The sequence below is a fragment of the Pseudophryne corroboree genome, chromosome 1, assembly GCF_028390025.1.
Source record: "Pseudophryne corroboree isolate aPseCor3 chromosome 1, aPseCor3.hap2, whole genome shotgun sequence".
NCBI lineage: Eukaryota > Metazoa > Chordata > Amphibia > Anura > Myobatrachidae > Pseudophryne > Pseudophryne corroboree.
The window spans coordinates 100,463,983-100,482,734 of record NC_086444.1 but is presented as its reverse complement, the minus strand read 5'-3'; the positions used below and the strand labels follow the sequence as shown (position 1 = coordinate 100,482,734).

The following is an 18,752-nucleotide window of genomic DNA, read 5'->3' as shown; positions in this document are numbered from 1 at the left end:
GTCCGTGACACATTCTGACTCACACTGCAATGTCCATGACACATTATGCCACACACCGCAATGTCCGTGACACATTATGCCACACACCGCAATGTCCGTGATACATTAAGGCTACAGTAAGGCTTCTAATTACTTTTAAATTACCTGCTCGTTGCCAGGGGTTTCATGCTCTTGGTTCCATGCACGGTTCCAAGGGTTTTCATGCTCAGGTTGTTGCCAGGGGTTTCATGTGCTAGGTGTTATGCTTGTTGCCAGGGGTATTATGTGCTGGGTGTCAAGCTCATTGCCAGGGATTTCATGCAATGGGTGTCATGCTCGTTGCTAGGGGGTAATACTTGTTGCCAGGATTTCATGAGCTGGGTGTCGTGCTTGTTACCAGGGGGTAATGCTTGCTGCTAGGGCTGTGCCCCCAGTGCCAGATATTCCCCCACAGTCGCAGATAGAAATATGCCCCCATAGTGTCAGTGCCACATATGCCCCCACAGTACCAGATACACTTATGGCCCCAGTGCCAGATACACATATGCCCCCAGTGCCCCATATTCCCCCCCCCGTGCCAGCTACACATATGCCCCCAGTGCCAAATATGCCCCAAGTGCCAGCTACATACCCTCTCCCCGCTGCTGTGCTGTCCGGGAAGGAGGGTAGTGGTACAGTCCAGGAAGGAGCCGGAGGGAACAGCGTGCGCCTCTCCTGAGTCTCCGGCGGCGTGTCTGTCAAATGAAGTGCCGGTTCGTGAGCCAATCAGAGCTTGCGGACCGGCAGCTGCGGCCCCTGATTGGCTGCCGGTCCACGAGTTCTGATTGGCTCACAAACCGGCACTTTATTTGACAGACACGCCGCCGCCCCGCCGCCTAGAGGGACACAGGAGAGGCGCGTGCTGTGCTCTCCGGCTCCTTCCTGGTCTCAGTCTCACACACAGCAGCTGCAGCAATCAGTGGCGGCGCCTCCGCAGCCCTGCGCCTCCAAGCTTCCGCAGTGGCTGCTGGGACTGTAGGTTAAGGTACACTATTGTCTAAACAAAATTAAGGCTGTGCATAATTCCAACCCTCTGTGAGCGCCAATTCCACTATTGCTACAATCAGAGGCGTATCTAGGGTAGGGCGAGTGGGGCACATGCCCTGGGCGCCTTGGCAGGCCCAGGAGAGGGGGGCGCCGCCGGCGTCCAGGGCATCATGCCCCACTCGCCCCCGTCAACCCTAAATGTGAGGGGAGGAGAGTGCAGCGTCTCTCCCTCCCCTCACCGCCGCTGCCAGCACTAGCAGCGCTGCCAGCAGCGCTGCTGTGTCCGGTCTCCGGCGTTAGCCAATCAGAGCTTGCGGACCGGCTCCTGATTGGCTGCCGTTCCGCGAGCTCTGATTGGCTAGCGAACCGGCGCCAGACAGCCGCCGGAGACCTGGAGCGGCGAGGGGAAGGAGAGGCGCTGTGCTGCGCTCTCCTCCCCTCACATAGCAACAAGAAGCCACCGGCCGGTAAGTGACGGGGGGGGGGGGGTCCAGCGGCAAAGTGGGGCATGTATCTGGCACCAAGTGGGGCATGTAACCTGCACTGAGGGGGGCCTGGCACTGTGGGGCATGTATCTGGCACTGTGGGGCAATGTATCAGGCACTGTGGGGCATGTAACTGGCACTGTGGGGCAATGTATCTGGCACTGTGGGGCAATGTATCTGGCACTGTGGGGCATGTAACTGGCACCAAATGGGGCATGTAACTGGCACTGAGTGGGGCCTGGCACTGAGGGGCATGTATCTGGCACTGTGGGGCATGTAACTGGCACTGTGGGGCATGTAACTGGCACTGTGGGGCAATGTATCAGGCACTGTGGGGCATGTAACTGGCACTGTGGGGCAATGTATCTGGCACTGTGGGGCATGTAACTGGCACCAAATGGGGCATGTAACTGGCACTGAGTGGGGCCTGGCACTGAGGGGCATGTATCTGGCACTGTGGGGCATGTAACTGGCACTGTGGGGCATGTAACTGGCACTGTGGGGCAATGTATCTGGCACTGTGGGGCATGTAACTGGCACTGTGGGGCATGTATCCGGCACTGTGGGGCATTGTATCCGGCACTGTGGGGCAATGTAACTGGCACTGTGGGGCATGTATCTGGCACTGTGGGGTATGTATGTGGCACTGTGGGGCAATGTATGTGGCACTGTGGGGCATATATCCGGCACTGTGGGGCAATGTAACTGGCACTGTGGGGCATGTATCTGGCACTGTGGGGCAATGTATCTGGCACTGTGGGGCAATGTAACTGGCACTGTGGGGCAATGTAACTGGCACTGTGGGGCAATGTATCCGGCACTGTGGGGCAATGTATCCGGCACTGTGGGGCAATGTAACTGGCACTGTGGGCCATTTTCAGTGGCCACGCCCCTTCTGGAGCGTGGCCACACCCCCTTCTGGGATGTGGCCACGCCCATTTTTTCACCGCACGCCTTTGCCGCGCGCACATGCTTCTTTTTGTATGTTTTTTTTTTTTTGGGGGGGGGCGCCATTTTCCATCTTGCCCTGGGCTCCGAAAACCCTAGTTACGCCTCTGGCTACAATATATATATATATATATACCGTATTTTTCGGACCATAAGACGCACCTGACCATAAGACGCACCTAGTTTTTAGAGGAGGAAAACAGGAAAAAAAAATATTCTGAGCCAAATAGATTCTGTTACATTGTCTTATATAGCGCAGCAAATTCCTTTGCGCTTTACAATTGTAAACAGAGATAAAACAAATTGGGTAACAACAGACAGACTTGGAGGTAAGAGGGCCCTGCTGCAAGCTTACAATCTATACTGTAGACACAGACATCAGCTTTACAGGCTCTGAGAAAGGAAGAGGTGAGGGGGGGAGAGCGGGGGGGACTCACTTTATTGCCTGTCACAGCCTGTCAGTTTACGCTGCCCAAAGCACTCTACTCTGAGGAAGGAATCGGAGGAGGTGAGGGAGCGGAGGAGTCACGTGATGCCGGCGCTCTCAGATGACGGCAAAGCAGCAGCAGCAGACAGGACCCGCCGCTACCCGCACCCGATAACTGCTGCCTCTCTCACCCAGTGCGCTCCCACCCAGCGCATTGAGAGCGCTCCATAAGGTCTTTATTGCTCTATTCGGACCATAAGACGCATGTACTTTTCCCCCCACATTTTTGTGGGGGGAAAAGTACTTATGGTCCGAAAAATACGGTATATATATATATATATATATATATATAATATATACACACACACACACACACACACACACACACACACACACACACACACACACACACACACACACACACACACACACACATCTCCTAGTGTTGCCTGTGACTATGTCCCAGCCTCCTACACAGAGCCGGATTAAGGGGGGGTTTCCGGGGGTAAGTACCCCGGGCCCCCCTGTCAGAAAAGGGCCCCCCGCCATTCGCCGGAGATCAGATCTCTAAATCGATCTGCTCAGCGGCACTGCACTTCCGTGCATTGCGCTCCCCTCCCCACTGACAGGTGACAGCGAGCCCAGCCACCGGCGCAGCAGAGCTAAATGAGCTAAGGCCAACCAATAGGATGAAGTAAAGCTGCAGCCTGCGGCTGTGTAGAGCGCTGTTCTCGCTCACAGCCGCCAGCCGCCCTGCACTCTCCCCGCCGCGGTCCGTCTGCTCTGCTCCCTCCGGCCTCAGTCAGCTGCCGCTCAGGGCTCCAGGCTCCCTCCTTCACACGCAGCGCTGCATATAGCCAGGCCAGCATAGGCCAGCAATGTATATACCGTACCACTGGTCACCAATGGTTATGCTTTTTTTTTTTTTAGCCAGTAATGTATACATTGCTGGCACAGGCCAGCAATGTATATATTCCTTCTGTCACCACTTGCCACCAATGATCAATAAAGCAGTAATATATACATTGCTGACACAGGCCAGCAATGTTTATATTACTGGCACCACTGGCCACCAATGATCAATACAGCAATAGTCAGCCGCTCACTGCCACCAGGCGCCCGCCGCTCACCGTTGCCAGCCGCTCACCCGCAAAAAATGGCGGTCAGCGGGACCTCACCGCACCAAAGGCCTCCTTACCACCGCCGCTGCCCATGGGTGCCTCCGCCGACCGCAGTCAGGTAATGTTCCCCTGCTGTCACCCTCTCTCCCTGTCGTTACTGTCCCTGTCCCTACTGTCACTCTCTCTCTCCCTGTCGTCACTCTCTCTCTCCCTGTCGTCACTCTCTCTCCCTGTCGTCACTCTCTCTCTCCCTGTCGTCACTCTCTCTCCCTGTCGTCACTCTCTCTCCGTCGTCACTCTCTCTCCCTGTCCCTGCTGTCACTCTGGCTTTCCCTGCTGTCACAATTTCAGCTCATTCAGTGTGCTACAATGTGAATTTCGGCTCATTCAGTGTGCTATATTGTGGATTTTGGCTCATTCAGTGTGCTATAATGTGAATTTTGGCTCATTCAGTGTGCTATAATGTGAATTTCGGCTCTCTCAGTGTGCTATAATGTGAATTTCGGCTCTCTCAGTGCTACAATGTGAATTTCGGCTCATTCAGTGTGCTATATTGTGGATTTTGGCTCATTCAGTGTGCTATAATGTGAATTTTGGCTCATTCAGTGTGCTATAATGTGAGTTTCGGCTCATTCAGTGTGCTACAATGTGAATTTCGGCTCATTCAGTGTGCTACAATGTGAATTTCGGCTCATTCAGTGTGCTACAGGGTGAATTTCGGCTCATTCAGTGTGCTACAGGGTGAATTTCGGCTCATTCAGTGTGCTACAGGGTGAATTTCGGCTCATTCAGTGTGCTACAGGGTGAATTTCGGCTCATTCAGTGTGCTACAAGGTGAATTTCGGCTCATTCAGTGTGCTATAATGTGAAAGGGGCACCAGTACTATATTGTATAAAGGGTTTACTACATGGGACACGCCCCTATTGGATGACCACGCCCCCTTTTTGGGTGACCACGCCCCCTTTTCTGGAGCGCGCCTTGACTTTTGCATACCCCCACTTCAAAATTTCCACTTCGACCACTGTATATATATATATATATAGTACTGTATATGCAAATATGTATGTATATATACACTATATATATATATATATATGTATATACAGTATATGTGTATATATATATATATATATATAATAGATAATTTATCCAAACTTCCCGATACTCCCCTACTTCAAATGATACAGCGTGTATAATATATATATATATATACCGTATTTGCCGGCGTATAAGACGACTTTTTACCCCTGAAAAACATGCCTCCAAGCGGGGGGTCGTCTTATACGCCGGGGGTCGTCTTATACGCCGGGCGGGAAGTCGCGCTGTGGGAAGTCGCGAAACAGGGGCGTGGTCTATCATAAGGGGGCGTGGCCTCGAGGTCGGACCGCCGTTTTCAGCAATCCAGGGGGTTAAGAAGGTGATGTTGGCTGCCCACCCCACTTCCCCCGTGAAGTGCCTCTATCTGTACGGTGAGTGTACGGCTGCCGGCGGGTGAAGCTGTGTGAAGTCCGGCTCCTACACAGGGAGAGGAGCCAGGTGCTGCACGTATTGTTACAGTGCAGCACCCGGCTCATGTCACTGAGCAGGAGCCGACATTCAGCAGTGACAGGCGGTGCATAAGAAGGGGGGGGGGGGGGGGGGGGGACAGCGGCTTAGGCAGGGGGGACAGCGGCAGCACTGCAGGTTTATTGTTCCATTCAGCTTTAGTTAATTAGCCTCTGGCATTTACGGTGCTATTGGCTGGTATAATACAGGTTTGGGAGGGGTCTTAGCAACCCTCACACTATTATGAATATTCCTTTGGGAGCTCAGCAAGGTCCCCAGAAACATGTTACCTATCCCGTGGTTTTGTTGATCCAGTGTTTATACTCTTGATGTGCCTGTCATACTCCTATGTTTGTGAGTATAATTTTTATCTCTGTTTTACGGATCTATTAAAAGGTTATACACGAGGAGGTGGCACCCGCTGTTTTTCTTCTAGTCTTCTACAGTGTGTTGCCAGAGTTCCTCTGGGTTGTGGGCTGCCTGCCTGTGTTCCTGAGAAATCAAATCAAATCTGATGTTCTTTTACGTTTTATTTGGTGTGTGGAAGGTGTGCGGAAGAGGGGGTAGTCTTATATGGCGAGTACATAACAAACTCTATATTTTGAGTGGAAATGTTGGGGGGTCGTCTTATACGCCCAGTCGTCTTATACGCCGGCAAATACGGTATATATATATATATATATATATATATATATATATATATATATATATATATATATATATATATATATAAAATTTACACCTTAGGGCCCCCCTGTCTTAAGTACCCCGGGCCCCCCGATGCCTTAATCCAGCTCTGCTCCTACACCTACAGATTGAGAGGACATGAGGAACTACAAGTCCCAGCAATACTTATAATGTGTATATTATAGACAGAAAGCGTTCGGCACTCGCAAATAATCTGTGGGCAGCTGGCCGGGTTCCTTACTCACACAGTCAGGTGTAATGTATAGAGAAAAGAACAGTTGGCACTCCAGGCAGAAAAAAATCACACAAGCAAATAGTAATTTACTATTACTATTTGCTTGTCGTGATTTTTTCTGCCTGGAGTGCTGACTATTCTTTTCTCTATAATATATATATCTAATATATCTACACATATATTATACAGACACACAGATCTCCTAGTGTCGCCTGTGACTATATTATCCCAGCCTCCTACACCTACAGAGTGAGAGGACATGAGGAACTACAAGTTCCAGCACGCCGTGAGCCGCCCGCAGACAGGATATACCGCTGCGGAGACTGGCAGCATCTACCCAGTACAGATGCCGCCCCGGCCAGCCCAGCACCGGCCACTGACAGACAGCTGATGCCTGGGAGAGCCGCCGCCTCCTCAGTGACGCCCCGGGCCTGGGCGGTAACAGCAGCCAATCAGCGCCGGCTGCCCCGGGCTCACTCCGGGATTCGTGTGCAGCGAGCAGTGGAGGAAGAGCCGGGTGTGAGGTGAGCAACAGCCGGCTGTAGGTGAGGACCGCTCCCTGGGCCTGTGCAGCCAGCGTGAGGAGGAGAGACACCGGGGGCCAGAGGTAAGCAGCCGCCGTAGCCGCGTCTGTGCGTTATGTAACACGGGGGGAGGTGTACTACAAGTCCCAGCTGGCTGGGCAGGCACACCTGCAGTGTAATGAGCAGCATCTCCAGGGCAGGTAATGAAATCAGCCGGGTGTCCGGGGAATTGTACTATACACTAATGCGTGGCAACAGCTGCCTCCATGTACTGTCAATGTACTCTCCTCATATTATGTGCTGCACCACTCTGTAATAGAGGAATGGCAGTGTACTTATTGCTGTACATTATAAACCTGCCATATACCCATGCCTAGCAACAGCTGGCTCCATGTACTGTCAGTGTACTCCCCTCATATTATGTGCTGCTCCAGTGTCTAATAGAGGGATGGCAGTGTACTCATTACTGTACATTATACACCTGCCATATACCCATGCCTGGCAACAGCTGCCTCCATGTACTGTCAATGTACTCTCCTCATATTATGTGCTGCGCTAGTGTCTGTAATAGAGGGATGGCAGTGTACTTATTGCTGTACATTATACAACTGCCATACACCCATGCCCGGCAGCGGCTGCCTCCATGTACTGTCAATGTACTGTCCTCATGTGCTGCACTAGTGTCTGTGATAGAGGCATGGCAGTGCACTCATTGCTGTACATTATAAATCTGCCGTATACCCATGCCTGGCAGCAGCTGCCTCCATGTACCGTCAGTGTACTGTCCACAGCATGTGCTGTGCTAGTGTCTGTGATAGAGGGATGGCAGTGTACTCATTGCTGTTTTGTTTTTGTTTTCTCTAACGTCCTAAGTGGATGCTGGGACTCCGTAAGGACCATGGGGAATAGCGGCTCCGCAGGAGACAGGGCACAAAATAAAAGCTTGAGATATCAGGTGGTGTGCACTGGCTCCTCCCCCTATGACCCTCCTCCAAGCCAGTTAGATTTTTGTGCCCGGCCGAGAAGGGTGCAAACTAGGTAGCTCTCCAGAGCTGCTTAGAATAAAAGTTTAGTTAGGTTTTTTATTTTCAGTGAGTCCTGCTGGCAACAGGCTCACTGCATCGTGGGACTAAGGGGAGAAGAAGCGAACTCACCTGAGTGCAGAGTGGATTGGGCTTCTTAGGCTACTGGACGTTAGCTCCAGAGGGACGATCACAGGTTCAGCCTGGATGGGTCACCGGAGCCGCGCCGCCGTCCCCCTTACAGAGCCAGAAGAGACGAAGGTCTGGTGAAAGCGGCGGCAGAAGACATCCTGTCTTCAAGACTAAGGTAGCGCACAGCACCGCAGCTGTGCGCCATTGCTCTCAGCACACTTCACACTCCGGTCACTGAGGGTGCAGGGCGCTGGGGGGGAGCGCCCTGAGACGCAATATAACACACATATACCTTAGCTGGCAAAAGGAATACATCACATATAGCTCCAGGGCTATATGGATGTATTTTTTCCCCTGCCATTTTACACAAAAAAGCGGGAGTTAAGGACGTCGTGAAGGGGCGGGGCCTATCTCCTCAGCACACTGGCGCCATTATTCCCTCACAGCTCCGCTGGAAGGACGGCTCCCTGATTCTCCCCTGCAGTACTGCATCTGATTCAGGGTAAAAAAGAGAAGGGGGGGCATTTTGGCAGCAAATAACTAGATTAACAGCAGCTATAAGGGATTAACACTTATATAAGGTTATCCCTGTATATATATATATAGCGCTGGGTGTGTGCTGGCAGACTCTCCCTCTGTCTCTCCAAAGGGCTAAGTGGGGTCCTGTCCTCTATCAGAGCATTCCCGGTGTGTGTGCTGTGTGTCGGTACGCGTGTGTCGACATGTATGAGGAGGAAAATGAGGTGGAGGCCGAGCAGTTGCCTGTGTTAGTGATGTCACCCCCTAGGGAGTCGACACCTGACTGGATGATTGTGTTTAAGCAATTAAGTGATAATGTCAGCAATTTACAAAAAACTGTTGACGACATGAGAAAGCCGGCAAATCAATTAGTGCCTGTTCAGGCGTCTCAGACACCCTCAGGGGCCCTAAAACGGCCGCTACCTCAGTGGGTCGACACGGATCCAGATACAGATACTGAATCTAGTGTCGACGGTGACGAGACAAACGTAATGTCCAGTAGGGCCACACGTTACATGATCACGGCAATGAAAGAGGCATTAAACCTTTCTGACACTACAAATACCTCAAAGGCGGGTATTATGTGGGGTGTGAAAAAACTGCCAATAGTTTTTCCTGAGTCTGAGGAAATAAATGAGGTGTGTGATAAAGCGTGGGTTTCCCCCGATAAAAAACAGCTAATTTCTAATAAGTTATTAGCACTATACCCTTTCCCGCCAGAGGTTAGGGCACGGTGGGAAACACCCCCTAGGGTAGATAAGGCGCTCACACGTTTATCTAAACAAGTAGCGTTACCGTCCCCTGATACGGCCACCCTCAAAGAACCAGCTGATAGGAGGCTGGAAAATATCCTGAAAAGTATATACACACATACTGGTGTTATACTGCGACCAGCAATCGCATCAGCCTGGATGTGCAGTGCTGGAGTCGCATGGGCGGATTCCCTGACTGAGAATATTGATACCCTGGATAGGGACAATATTCTGTTAACTATAGAACATTTAAAGGATGCATTGCTATATATGCGTGATGCGCAGAGGGATATTTGTACCCTGGCATCAAGAGTAAGCGCAATGTCCATCTCTGCCAGAAGAGCATTATGGACCAGACAGTGGTCAGGGGACGCAGATTCCAAACGGCACATGGAAGTATTGCCGTATAAGGGGGAGGAGTTATTTGGGGCTGGTCTAACAGACCTGGTGGCCACGGCAACGGCTGGAAAATCCACCTTTTTACCCCAGGTTACTTCACATCAACAGAAAAAGACACAGTCTTTTCAAACTCAGTCCTTTCGTTCCCATAAGTACAAGCGAGCAAAAGGTCACTCTTTTCTGCCCAAGGGCAGAGGAAGAGGAAAAAGGCAGCACCATGCAGCCGCTTCCCAGGAGCAGAAGCCCTCCCCTGCTTCTGCCAAGTCTTCAGCATGACGCTGGGGCTTTACAAGCAGACTCAGACACGGTGGGGGCCCGTCTCAAGTATTTCAACGCGCAGTGGGCTCACTCGCAAGTGGATCCCTGGATTCTACAGGTAGTATCACAGGGGTACAAACTGGAATTCGAGGCGTTTCCTCCTCATCGGTTCCTGAAGTCTGCTTTACCAAAGTCTCCCTCCGACAGGGAGGCAGTTCTGGAAGCCATTCACAAGCTGTACTCCCAGCAGGTGATAATCAAGGTACCCCTCTTACAACAGGGGAAGGGGTATTATTCCACACTATTTGTGGTACCGAAGCCGGACGGCTCGGTGAGACCAATATTAAATCTAAAATCTTTGAACACTTACATAAAAAGGTTCAAATTCAAGATGGAGTCACTCAGAGCGGTGATAGCGAACCTGGAAGAGGGGGACTATATGGTGTCGCTGGACATCAAGGATGCTTATCTCCACGTCCCAATATATCCTTCTCACCAAGGGTACCTCAGGTTTGTAGTACAAAACTGTCATTATCAGTTTCAGATGCTGCCGTTTGGATTGTCCACGGCGCCTCGGGTCTTTACCAAGGTAATGGCCGAAATGATGATTCTTCTACGAAGAAAAGGCATCTTAATTATCCCTTACTTGGACGATCTCCTGATAAGGGCAAGAACCAAGGAACAGTTAGAAGTCGGAGTGGCACTATCTCAGGTAGTGCTAAGTCAGCACGGATGGATTCTAAATATTCCAAAATCGCAGCTGATTCCAACGACACGTCTACTGTTCTTAGGAATGATTCTGGACACAGTCCAGAAGAAGGTGTTTCTCCCGGAGGAGAAGGCCAGGGAGTTATCCGAGCTAGTCAGGAACCTCCTAAAACCAGGACAGGTCTCAGTGCATCAGTGCACAAGGGTCCTGGGAAAAATGGTGGCTTCTTACGAAGCGATTCCATTCGGAAGATTCCATGCAAGAACTTTTCAGTGGGATCTACTGGGAAAATGGTCCGGATCGCATCTTCAGATGCATCAACGGATAACCCTGTCGCCAAGGACAAGGGTGTCTCTCCTGTGGTGGCTTCAGAGGGCTCATCTACTAGAGGGCCGCAGATTTGGCATTCATGATTGGATCCTGGTAACCACGGATGCCAGCCTGAGAGGCTGGGGAGCAGTCACACAGGGAAGGAATTTAAAGGGCTTGTGGTCAAGCATGGAAACATCTCTTCATATAAACATTCTAGAACTAAGGGCCATTTACAATGCCTTAATTCAAGCAAAACCTCTGCTTCAGGGTCAGGCGGTGTTGATCCAGTCGGACAACATCACGTCAGTCGCCCACATAAACAGACAGGGCGGCACGAGAAGCAGGAGGGCAATGGCAGAAACTGCAAGGATTCTTCGCTGGGCGGAAAATCATGTGATAGCACTGTCAGCAGTGTTCATTCCGGGAGTGGACAACTGGGAAGCAGACTTCCTCAGCAGACACGACCTTCACCCGGGAGAGTGGGGACTTCACCCAGAAGTCTTCCACCAAATTGTAAACCGTTGGGAAAGACCAAAGGTGGACATGATGGCGTCACGTCTAAACAAAAAACTGGACAGATATTGCGCCAGGTCAAGGGACCCTCAGGCAATAGCAGTGGACGCTCTGGTAACGCCGTGGGTGTACCAGTCAGTGTATGTATTCCCTCCTCTGCCCCTCATACCGAAAGTATTGAGAATCATAAGAAGGAGAGGAGTAAGAACTATACTCGTGGTTCCGGATTGGCCAAGAAGGTCTTGGTACCCGGAACTTCAAGAGATGCTCACGGACGAACCGTGGCCTCTACCTCTAAGACAGGACCTGCTACTGCAGGGGCCTTGTCTGTTCCAAGACTTACCGCGGCTGCGTTTGACGGCATGGCGGTTGAACGCCGGATCCTGAAGGACAAGGGCATTCCAGAAGAAGTCATCCCTACTCTGGTAAAAGCCAGAAAGGAAGTAACCGCAAAACATTATCACCGCATTTGGCGTAAATATGTTGCGTGGTGTGAGGCCAAGAAGGCCCCTACACAGGAATTTCAACTGGGTCGTTTCTTGCATTTCCTGCAAACAGGACTGTCTATGGGCCTAAAATTAGGGTCCATTAAGGTTCAAATTTCGGCCCTGTCGATATTATTCCAGAAAGAACTGGCTTCAGTACCTGAAGTTCAGACATTTGTGAAAGGGGTGCTGCACATACAGCCTCCTTTTGTGCCTCCAGTGGCACCTTGGGATCTCAATGTTGTGTTGAGATTTCTAAAATCACACTGGTTTGAACCATTGTCTACGGTAGATTTAAAATATCTCACGTGGAAGGTGTCGATGCTGTTGGCCTTGGCTTCAGCTAGGCGTGTGTCAGAATTGGCGGCTTTATCATGTAAAAGCCCTTACCTAAATTTTCATTCTGACAGGGCGGAATTGAGGACTCGTCCTCAATTTCTACCTAAGGTGGTTTCTGCATTTCACATGAACCAACCTATTGTGGTACCTGCGGCTACTAGGGACTTAGAGGACTCTAAGTTGCTGGACGTTGTCAGGGCCTTGAAAATATATGTTTCCAGGACGGCTGGAGTCAGGAAAACTGACTCGCTGTTTATCCTGTATGCACCCAACAAGCTGGGTGCTCCTGCTTCAAAGCAGACGATTGCTCGTTGGATTTGTAGTACAATTCAGCTTGCACATTCCGTGGCAGGATTGCCACAGCCAAAATCAGTAAAAGCCCATTCCACAAGGAAAGTGGGCTCATCTTGGGCGGCTGCCCGAGGGGTCTCGGCTTTACAACTTTGCCGAGCAGCTACTTGGTCAGGGGCAAACACGTTTGCTAAATTCTACAAATTTGATACCCTGGCTGAGGAGGACCTGGAGTTCTCTCATTCGGTGCTGCAGAGTCATCCGCACTCTCCCGCCCGTTTGGGAGCTTTGGTATAATCCCCATGGTCCTTACGGAGTCCCAGCATCCACTTAGGACGTTAGAGAAAATAAGATTTTACTTACCGATAAATCTATTTCTCGTAGTCCGTAGTGGATGCTGGGCGCCCATCCCTAGTGCGGATTGTCTGCAATACTTGTATATAGTTATTGTTACAAAAAATTCGGGTTATTATTGTTGAGCCATCCTTTCAGAGGCTCCTTTAAATTTATCATACTGTTCACTGGGTTCAGATCACGAGTTGTACGGTGTGATTGGTGTGGCTGGTATGAGTCTTACCCGGGATTCAATATCCTTCCTTATTATGTACGCTCGTCCGGGCACAGTATCCTAACTGGCTTGGAGGAGGGTCATAGGGGGAGGAGCCAGTGCACACCACCTGATATCTCAAGCTTTTATTTTGTGCCCTGTCTCCTGCGGAGCCGCTATTCCCCATGGTCCTTACGGAGTCCCAGCATCCACTACGGACTACGAGAAATAGATTTATCGGTAAGTAAAATCTTATTTTTTTTGTTTTTAAATGGTGTTGTTTTCTTCGTCGAGTGACCGGGAACCCCAATTAGTGTACCGTGTCCCCTCACATGACTCGCCATGGTACCTCGCTGCGCTCGGCACAGGTTACCGTTCCCAATTGTAGTCCTCGTGTATCGTAAAGTATCATAAAGGTCAAAAAAATGAAGAAAAAAAATTGTGAAAAACTCATGTCGACCTTTTGTCATGTTGATCTAGAAACCATGTCAACTAATAGTGGTCGACCTAATGACTGTCGACCTAGAGACCGGATACTGCTCCTGTGTACTCATTGCTGTACATTGGGGCGCAGGACTACTTATTCTGTAGCCACAGTCACTCTGATAATCTGCGTAAAAAACTGGACAATACAATAGAAATCCCATAGTTGCCAAACTATCCCTAAAGCTGGGGACAGCGGAGCTGCCGACACAGCGGCTGATTCAGATATATCCGCATATATATCGGGCATCAGCTGTGCTTCAGGCCGACACAATATGTCTGTGAATGACACCGTTCACAGACATATCAGGTGTACGCATCCGCCGACCCGTTGGTGACATATATTGTATGTCGTCCGTTCCATACCAGCATACTGTAAGAGTGAGCCCCATTATACAGGCTCAGTATGTTATGGTCACAATATAGACTACGTCATGTCAGTAGGTGCTCTGTGTCAACATGTTCATTACGTGGTCAAGCACAATGTCAGCTTGCAGCAAATCAACGCCAGCAAAAAGTCGACATGTTCACAGTATTATCATCTAATTTTAACCCTAACATTTCTATTATCAACATTATAAGTATGTGTCAATGTTTCTCAGGTGTCGACATATGAACCATGTTAATATGCTACATTCTAGTGTTGGCCTTTTAACTGTTTACGTTGTTACAGACATTCTGACTATAGTCCCTGTTTTCTTAGTTTTATCTTGTATGCATTCTCTCTTATAGGCCCTACACATTAGGCGATTTCACTGATCGATATGAACGTTCTCGTTTATTAATGAACGAGATACCATTCATATCGTCCAGTGTGTAGGCACCACGCGCGGCCCCGTGCTCGTTCTTCGTTGGTGCTGGGTCGCTTATACATGCAAGTCAATATGGACAGTCTCGTCCGTATTAGCATACATTGCTATGGGGCCAGGTGACGGGGGTAGTGAAGAAACTTCACTCCCCTACCCCCCATCCCTCCTTCCCGCCACCGGTTCGCCCGTCGGCCATCAGGCACCTCAGCGGCATATCGCATAATGTGTAGGACCCTTTAGTTTTGTCTTGTATGCAGTTCTCTCTTTTATGGTGCCCATACACTTGTGAGATAATCGGTGCTAACCTTCGATTTCGACCGGATCTGTGAGAGAAATCGAAGGATTGTATGCACATTTTAGGTAACTTTCGAAGCGATGCGCGGGCACGCCGGTCGAATCTTGCGTCTCAAGATGGTATGTGCTGCACTTAATTTTTATCGAATCGCAGTGCGATCGCATGTGTTTTCAAAACACATGCGATATATCGCACTGCAATGCGCGATGGGCCCCCCGCCGGGAGCGGACGGAGGCCGCGCCCACTCGGCGGTGACGTGCCCATCACGTGATTACCATGCAATCTATCGCATGGTAATCACTTTGGCAGTTCAGGTGTGATTTAATCGCTCCTGAACTGCTGGTGCGATGTCTGGTCGCGGGGCATCGCACAAGTGTATGGGCACCATAAGTTTTGTCTTGTTGTATGCAATTCTCTCTAAAGGTGTGTACACATGGTGAGATAAATCTGTAAGATTATGACTATATAGTCAAAATATTAAGGAAAGTTAGTGCATATCTCAAGGTGTTAGGCAGCTTGCGAAACAGATTCAATCCCTATGCGCGCTCCCGTTGGGTCGGTATCGTAAGGCTAGATAGAATGTGCAGGCAAGTCAATCTTGACTAGTGTTCTGTCTACTATAAAGTATAGTCAAAATTGGCACTTAGTCAAAATCGTACGTAGGGGGTGATTCAGAGTTGATCGCAGCAGCAAATTTGTTAGCAGTTGGGCAAAACCATGTGCACTGCAGGTGGGGCAGATATAACATGTGCAGAGAGAGTTAGATTTGGGTGGGGTGTGTTCAAACTGAAATCTAAATTGCAGTGTAAAAATAAAGCAGCCAGTATTTACCCTGCACAGAAACAAAATAACCCACGCTCTCTCTGCACATGTTATATCTGCCCCCCATGCAGTGCACATGGTTTTGCCCATTAGCTAATAAATTTGCTGCTGCGATCAGATCTGAATTAGGCCCGTAGATAAAATCCAAAGTACAGATAGTCAAAATCTGTGCTATCTGGGCTCTGGGGGAATTCTGTTGTATGCAGTTCTCTATTATCTGGGCTTCAATAGCAGCAATCCCATAAAATCCCTTTTTTCATATACATAGACCAGTGGTTCTCAAACTGTGTGCCATTGCACCCTGGGGTGCTTTGAGACACTTGCAGCGGTGCCCTGGGTTGGGGGTCCAGGACCAATTCAAATTATTTTATGGTCAATGTAATAGGTAAAACCAGTGCTGGTGGCTCACAATCATAAAATATATGGACAAACAGAAGTACATCTTGTCCCTCACCACACAACTGACCTTAAGGATGACATATAAACACAATTTACTTCATTGAATATTTCTTTCGAAATTTCTCAATAAGAAACTATCGGCATAGGGGCGTCGTGAAAAAAATTCTGATATTTTAGGGTGCTGTGATTCAAAAAAGTTTGAGAACCACTGATAGGGGTTATCACAGCTGCATGGGGCGATATATTCATGTAAACTTACCTGTTTGGCGACGTCCTCCAATAAACGGCCTCTCCGCGCTCTCAGGAAGACACGTATCGGGAGTCCCATGTTTTGTCTTCTTACTGCGTCCGCTCACTTCACAGGATGATGGGCACAAGGGACGTAGCGTTGAGGACGGTGCAGAGCACTGAACTTCACTGCTCCTCTCCCCCTATTGTGGGACACTTCAGCTCATGAAATGGAGAATGAAACGGAAACAAGAATTTTCTGTTATTCTCTGAATCGTTCTCCCCATACCAGTGTATGGGGAACACTAACGTATTTCTAATGGGTGCAGTGTTTAAAGTGCACACGGGTCCAGGGGGGCCCACACCACACACATTACACCCATGTTTTTTCAATACTTACCCGTCGGCAGCGTAGCAGCAATCACCAGGAAAATAGTGCAGCGGCCATTATCCCGGTGTTTTGTGCATGCACAGTAAGGAAATCACTGAGAAAATGGCCACAGCGCCATTTTCCCAGAGACCTGTGCATTCGTACTAGACTCTAGGACCGTGCTAGGATCACCTAGTGACCAGAGATACAGCGCTGCCAGCTAGAGAAAAGGGGGCCCAGAGGCAGCCTGCACACGGATCTCCTCCTCTCTAGATGCGCCCCTGATGGGGAAGTGATATTTACACTAATCGGGGGCACCGCTGGGTAAATCGGAATACCAGGAAGCAGTGAAAAGCCGACGTTTCAGAAGTGCTTTGTGAAACAGGGTTTTTTCACTGCTGCATGAATAGCCCACATAACATAATACTGTACAGCTAAACAGGTACGACGACTTCCGTATCCCTGGACTGCTTGGTTTCCAGTTCACCAGGTTTTCTTTTCTTTTTCCCAGAAATGGTGTTGTTTTACTATCTCTTTGTGTTTATGCTGTAGCGCCCTTAGTGTCCATATGTCCTTATTGTAACATTCCCCCGACCACCCCAGTGACCGTGAATCCCCCAATGGCATTACCACCCCACCCTCTTGTCCGTCAGTCTCCACTGAAGTATAATCTACCACTCCCTGGAGGCAAACCTTTGTAGATTTAAGCCCCCACCCTGTGGCTATAGATACTCCCCAAAGCCCAGTGTCTCTTCCCTCCCCTTATTCAGATCCAAGCAGAACAGGTTTCAGGGGGACTGATCATTAGCCCCCAGGGTGACCTCTGCACTTAGAGACCGAAGTTACCCACTTTTTGCATTTTTGATACTGGTGCTTGCACTTGACAGTGCGGTTTGCACGACTGTCTTGGGTGCAGAATTGACTTGTGATGTCGGCAGTCGCAGAACGCTACAACACTGCTGGTGGAATGGACAAGAAGGAGGAATCTTTAAAACCCGGTGGATGGAGCAGGACATCACATTCCTGTGGGTGCAGATAAAAGCCCCGAGGGCTATGTTAGCAGACCATGCAACTATGCCACTTAAGTGGATAATATTATCTTCAGAATTTCTATTCGTGCATTTACAGTGAATATAATATACTATTTGCAGGGACGCCATAGCAGATGGTGGAACCTACAATAGATCATACAGATTATTCCACCCACAGACTCTGCTTTATATGGCACACATAGAAGCCTAGAGGCACATTACTCAGGGCAGGGACAATGCTACCCCTAGCAGGAGATCACACGCTGACAGGAAGCTTATCTCTGCTAATCCTCTCAGCAAGGTGCTATGCAGTAGTTAGGGGAGAGTTTCTCCCTCACAACCGCTCCTTAATGCGTCGCAGGGCATCTCTTGTTACATAGAAACTGTTCTCAGCCGAGGTATGGGCCCTACACACTGGGCATTTTCCGCCGAGGGGCCCGGTGACCGATACGGCGGACACGTCTGGGGTGGGGGTTGAGGGGGGTGGGGGGGTGTTTGCCTGTGGGAGTGAAGTTTCTTCACTCCGACTTCATCCGGCCCCATAGCCATGCATGCTAATATAGATGAGAGTGGCCATATTGGCTTGCATGTATAAACACGCCGGCACCAACAATGAACGACTGCGGGGCCGCTCATCGTGGGGGCCTACACACTGAGCGATATGAACGATATCTCGTTCATTTCGCTCAGTGTAATCGGTAAGTGTGTAGGGCTTATTACACTTCAAACCCTATGCAGTGTGTACAAATATCGGGTATGCTCAAGTAATTTGGGACTCTGAGGGGTCCATATTATTACCTGAGATGTGCAGGTGCGGTGTGCCACGATTTAGGGGTTGCACGTATATTTGCCATATACAGTACCCCCTGAATTTCAGTTACATTTTCGATTTCTGTGCGCACCTCTATGGGAACCCCCGCAATGTGCCGTTCTGAAGGTGCTAGTTCCTTTCTCTGCTCAGTGCTGAGAATTATGGCACAGTAGCACTGCGGATTGTCCAGCTTTATTGTGAGCCTCTATTGGCCTATGAACGAAAATCTGATATGTTGTTGGCCATAA

At 49.7% G+C, this 18,752-nt stretch overlaps 1 protein-coding gene across 1 annotated transcript in view; it reads left to right on the top strand.

Moving 5' to 3' along the window:
* Positions 1 to 6,798: 6,798 nt before the first annotated feature.
* Positions 6,799 to 18,752, top strand: part of TMEM267 (transmembrane protein 267) — a 57,356-nt gene continuing 45,402 nt past the window's right edge. The window contains exon 1 of the mRNA XM_063961740.1: positions 6,799 to 7,061. The gene's annotated coding sequence lies outside the window, so the exon portion shown is untranslated. The remainder of the gene's footprint in view (positions 7,062 to 18,752) is intronic.